A 4,722-nucleotide genomic window follows, 5' to 3' on the forward strand; every position below is an offset into this window, starting at 1 on the left:
CTAACCTAAAGGTTATGGAGATTATAGGTCCTAAATCTAAAGGAACAAACAAGTGAAATTACAAGCAAAAATTACAAGCAAAACAATGATACAAAATTAGTGCAAAAATGACTAAAATAATGACTTGAAATATGGTACAAAACATAGAAGCAAATGATGCAAAATATAGTACCAAAAGTGAATTAAAGGACTATTATTTTTATATGACAAAGAACAAGAATTCTAATCAAGCAAAAGAATTAAAATACAAGCCTAAACTAATATTTTTTAGTGATTATTTTCTATGTCAAGGATTATGTATCTAAGTCTCAATATGATAGTGGAAAAATTTGTGATCTTTATTTATTAAGAGAAATGGTAAAAACTAAGTAAAATCTAGATTCCAATAATAAAAATATAGAACCAGGGGTGTAAACTGAATCAAATGGTGCAGTAAGCAAGCGCTAGCCCCAGGGTGAAAGGCCCAGAAGAGTTTTTTATTGTTGCAGAATTTTGTGTCAAAAGGGATATGGGCCAGTGGGGTGTGCGCGAATAGCAGCTTGGCCCAAGAAGTTGTGTTTGATCCATGATGATTATTGTTCAGTTTAATTCAGATTTTAATCAACTAATGTCAATAATGGGAATTTAAACCTTATGTTAACATTAATATGATAACAAAACCTTATAGTAGTTCTAATTAATTATTAACTATAGTGTTAATCAAAAATAGAAAACAAAAGGGGATTAGGGTTGTAAAAGGGGGTGACGGTTCACCTCTCACTCTCAGACTCTCTCTTCGCCTCTCGCTTCTCCGACTAACAACGGCGCACAACGGCGGCCTAAGATCTTCTTTCCGATCGAATGCCCCACGCCGTCCGACCGCCATCACTTTTCCTCTCTTCTGTTCGTCTCTCACCTCATGCTCTCTTCAAATTCGACCGGAAATACGTCAACGGCGATGAAGAGAAATCCAGAGATTCTTGGCGAAATAAACGCGACAAATCAGTTTAGGTAGTCTCTTGTTCTTCTCCTTCTTGCCTACACTTCTTCTCCTCTCAGATTCTAACTCCCTTTCTTGTGTTGTTATGATGATGGTGATGAGCGTGGTTGCAGATTGAAGGTGTGGCGATGGTTGAAGAAGGTGTGGTTTGAGAGAGGTCCGAGAAGATGATGATGATGTTGATTGTTTGTTGTTGAAGATGCAGAGATCGAAGGATGCTAAAGGTGGATTCTGTGTGAAAATGAAGAAGATTATGGCGATGGAGTGAAGTTTTGTCGTTGCTATTGCAGATTATTGAAGGTGATAAGGATTGAATTGTGGAGAAGAGGTTTGAGAATGATTGTGATGATTTGTGGAAAAGTGAGTGACGAGTGATAGTGAAAATGGAAGAGTGGAAGAGAGGTGGTGAAGATGATGATTTCTGGAGAAAAATGGTGGAGGAAACTTTGAATTGGGTGGAGTTCTGTTTAAATAGAGATTGATGATGAAGAGAATTCCCGATTATGAGGTGAGTTCAACTCTTGATTTCAGTTAATTCCCTCTCCTTCTCTTTTGTGTCAAAATTCTGTTATCTGTTAGAGTTTTGTAACCGACTTTGGGAAGTTAGTTAGGGTTGTTAGTAAGTTACAAGGTTGTTAGAGGTGGTTAAATCAGTTAGAGAAATTAGGAAGAGGTTAGCAATTGGTTAGGACAGTTAGGTTGGTTAGAAATCTGTTACAGGTAGTTATAGGTTATCAACTCTGAGAACTATTTGGTTTTTTTTGTTAGACTCTTTGCTGAACCCGGTTTTGATGTGTGGCAGGTTTTGGTTTGCTTGGCTGCTGTGTTGTAAATGAGCAAGGACCAATTTTCTTCTTATGTATTGCTGTTTGTGGGTTAATAGTTCGATATGATGCTGTGGCTGAACTTTGGCTTGAATAATTTTGTGTGTGATCAACTGTACTGAACTGAATGCTTTCACCCTTTTTTCTTTTCTTTATGCAGAATGGATGCATGTTTGTAGCAGGTTTGATGTTGTATATGACTGAGTGGCTATTTGTAAACAGGTTCTATGCAGGTTTGAAGCAAGAAGGTGTGACATCTAAAACAAAGAGATGACATGACATGGTGATGAGATTATGCAAGAAGAAGAAGTGGAAATGGCTTGAAGATGAAGAAATGAAGAGAAATGGTTTAGGATAGGAATATTGACTTGTGAAAGAAATGGTGATGTAACATAATTGTAATGGTTCTTTTTCTTTGTATTTGTTTGATGAAATAGAATGATGTAATAACTTAGACTTGATTTTTTGTGTAAATGTGGATGGATTTTGAATGTGTGGGTTCTGTTAGTGTTTAGGTTAGTTAGTACTACAGAGTGATGTGAAACTGAGATTGGTTGTGATATTTGAATGAAAATGTATATGGTTTGATGTAATGGATTCTTCTTCTTTTTTTTGGTGTGTAATATGTATTTGAAGTATATAGACTTTAATGTAATGGGATGATTGAAATATGAACTTTTGTAATGGAATGTTGGATTTTGCTTTGAATGTGACAAATTCAAATGAAATTTGAATTTTATTCTTTTCTCTCCATCTTGTGCTTTGAAGTATCATAAGTGAAACTTTTGTATTCCTGAACAAAATTTATTCGCAATCAAGTCGGCTTTGACATCAAGATAAATTGTACCATGATAACCATAAGTTAAAATCATAACCCTCTTGATCCAAGCTCATAGACAGTCTCAGATGGATCAAGCTTGAATGAAGTAGGAAACTCACTCTCCTGGATCCTTGATCCCATACCAAGTCTTACTGATTAATGAAATATGATGCATTGGATGACCTAATGAATGTGTTAGAGATAATATTAGATGGGCAAATTTTGGGGGTGCAACAGCTGCCCCTATTTAATCGTCTTAAACCTGATAGTGAGATTGACGCTAGTCTTTCGAGCATTCAAGGTGGAAGAAGATTAAATACCAAGTGAACCTGAAAATTTGCCTGATGAGATAGGATCCACTGGGGAAGAAATGGTGAACTCCACCGAGGAAGATTGCGTCAACTCTGGATTGAAAAAGGATAACCGTCAACTCTGGGTTGAGTGGGAAAGAGATCAACTCTGGGTTGAATAAAAGATAACCGTCAACTATGGGTTGAGTGGGAAAGAGATCAACTCTGGGTTGAATAAAAGATAACCGTCAACTCTGGGTTGAGTGGGAAAGACAAGCAATAACCGTCAACTCTGGGTTGAGTGGGAAAGGTAAGCAATGACCGTCAACTCTGGGTTGAGAAGAAATAAGAGACAACCTTCAACTCTGGGTTGAGAGGGAAAAGACATGAGGTAACCGTCAACTCTGGGTTGAGAGGGAAAGGCAAAGGATAACCGTCAACTCTGGGTTGAGTGGGAAAGACAAGAGATAACCGTCAACTCTGGGTTGAGTGGGAAAAGGAAAGAATCAACTCTGGGTTGAATAAAAGATGACCGTCAACTCTGGGTTGAGTGGGAAAGGATGATCAATTCTGGTTTGAAAGAAAGGGATAACCGTCAACTCTGGGTTGAGTGGGAAGACAAGAGATAACCGTCAACTCTGGGTTGAGTGGGAAAAAGAAATCAATTAGATTGAATAAAAGGTATCCGTCAACTCTGGGTGAGAGGGAAAATATAATTAACTCGGGGTTAAAAGATGAAAGGAGAGTCAACTCTGGGTTGAACACAAAAACATCAACTCTGGGTTGAAGAAAGATGAACATGATTGACTATGAGAGATGACCCCACAATGGTAACTCTGAGTGATCCAGTGGAATATCGACTTGAATACTTTGTAAGGACCTCATCTGATGAGTAACTTGGCTTATGCTTCATATGCAGTGTTTGATTTATTTATGCACTTTTGGAGATGCAATGCAATGAGTTCTATATGCAGTGTACTGATTGATGGTCAGGGTTTCTGCTTTGCGTGGAATAGATTAGGTGGAGTTATGAAACTCTGCTTGAGATTCAAGGTGAGGTAGATGCCCCTGCTTTATTGATGATTGGATCGTGCGGGAGAAATGATAATGAGAATGCAATGATATGCATGATGATTGTATGATTATGAATGGAATGATTATTTCCAAGATACCAAGGATGGAAGGAGTGTGCCCTTGCGGGAAAGGTTGTTGCTTGAAGGATAGAATTTGTGAAGGTGAGGTGTTCGGCTTGACTCCTCGACACCTGTTTTGACATCTGACATTTGATTGAAGATGAAGAAACGACTTGTTACTAGCTTGCCCCAGCTTGTAGGATCTTTTGAGAAAGAACTTTGATAAAGCTTGAATCATGGAGATTTGTAATGGTCTGCCCCAGTGTTGATCATGGGATGAATGCCCCAGATTGAAATGAACCATTCCACCAGATGGATGCTTCACGTATTTGCTTGGTGGATGACCAAACTTTGCCCTTGTAAGATTACTCGATGGTATTTCAATGTTGAACTTTCCTTGGTATCAAGTACTTATTTTCTGATTAGAGACAATTCTGTTTTGAAAAAGATAATGAAAATGCAATGCACATGTTAATCTCAAAAGAAAAGTTTGTTTGTCAAAATGTTATACTGATACTAACACAAATGCCACAGCAACATTAGGAGTCAATTTGACATGATTTCACAGTTTGTATGCTTTCGGAACGAACCCTGCTTCAATTAGGACTTTCTAGGGTTGTAACGTGGCCGGGTTCACGGTTTAAGAAACAAAGGATAAAGGCTCAAGTTCTACTTA

The sequence above is a fragment of the Vicia villosa genome, unplaced genomic scaffold (genome assembly GCF_029867415.1).
Source record: "Vicia villosa cultivar HV-30 ecotype Madison, WI unplaced genomic scaffold, Vvil1.0 ctg.000192F_1_1_2_unsc, whole genome shotgun sequence".
Lineage (NCBI taxonomy): Eukaryota > Viridiplantae > Streptophyta > Magnoliopsida > Fabales > Fabaceae > Vicia > Vicia villosa.